The sequence below is a fragment of the Colobus angolensis genome, unplaced genomic scaffold (genome assembly GCF_000951035.1).
Source record: "Colobus angolensis palliatus isolate OR3802 unplaced genomic scaffold, Cang.pa_1.0 Scaffold447, whole genome shotgun sequence".
NCBI lineage: Eukaryota > Metazoa > Chordata > Mammalia > Primates > Cercopithecidae > Colobus > Colobus angolensis.
In genome coordinates, this window is record NW_012117899.1 from 276,636 (window position 1) to 277,641 (window position 1,006).

Consider the following 1,006-nt stretch of genomic DNA (forward strand, 5'->3'; position numbering starts at 1 on the left):
CACAGCACTCCAGCCTGGACAGCAGAGCGAGACTCTGTCTCAAAAAAATAAAATAAAATAAAAATACAAAAAAAAAAAAATTAGCCGGGCATGGTGACGGGTGCCTATAGTCCCAGCTACTCGGGAGACTGAGGCAGGAGAATGGTGTGAACCGAGGAGGCGGAGCTTGCAGTGAGCCGAGATCGCACCACTGCACTCCAGCCTGGGCGACAGAGCGAGACTCCATCTCAAAACAAAAACAAAAACGAAAAAACAGGACGTGGTTCGGCAGGAAATAGGCAAGAAGGCAAAAAGAATAACCTGGAAAAGGATCTGAGGCGAGGGAGCCAGGTGCCCCAAAATGGCAGAATACCTGATGCCCAAGGAGAGGGACTAAATTTTCCCTCTGGGCAAGGTGCATTGCTTGAGAAAGAATTTGGGGCTGGATGAGATGGCTGACGCCTGTAATCCCAGTACTTTGGCAGGAGGATTTCTTGAGGCCAGGAGGTTGGGACCAACCTGGGCAACATAGAAAGATTCCATCTCTACCAAAAAAAAAAAAAAAGATTGAAAAATTATGGCACCTGCAGTCCCAGCTACTTGGAAGGCTAAAATAGGAGGATTGCTTGAGCCCAGGAGTTCAAGCCTATGGTAAGCTATGATCGTGCCACTATACTCCAGCCTGGGTGAGAGACCAAAACACCAACTCAAAAAAACAAACAAAAGGGGGCCAGGCATGGTGGCTCACACCTGTAATCTCAGCACTTTGGGAGGCTGAGGTGGGTGGATCACCTGAGGTCAGGGGTTAAAGACCAGCCAGGCCAACATGGTGAAACCCCATCTCTACTAAAAAAAATACAAAAAATTAGCCAGGTGTGGTGGCAAGTGCCTGTAGCCCCAGCTACTCGTGAGGCTGAGGCAGGAGGATTGCTTGAACTTGGGAGGTGGAGGTTGCAGTGAGCTGAAATTGTACCACTGCTCTCCAGCCTGGGTGGTAGAGTGAGACTCCATCTCAAAAAAAAAAAAA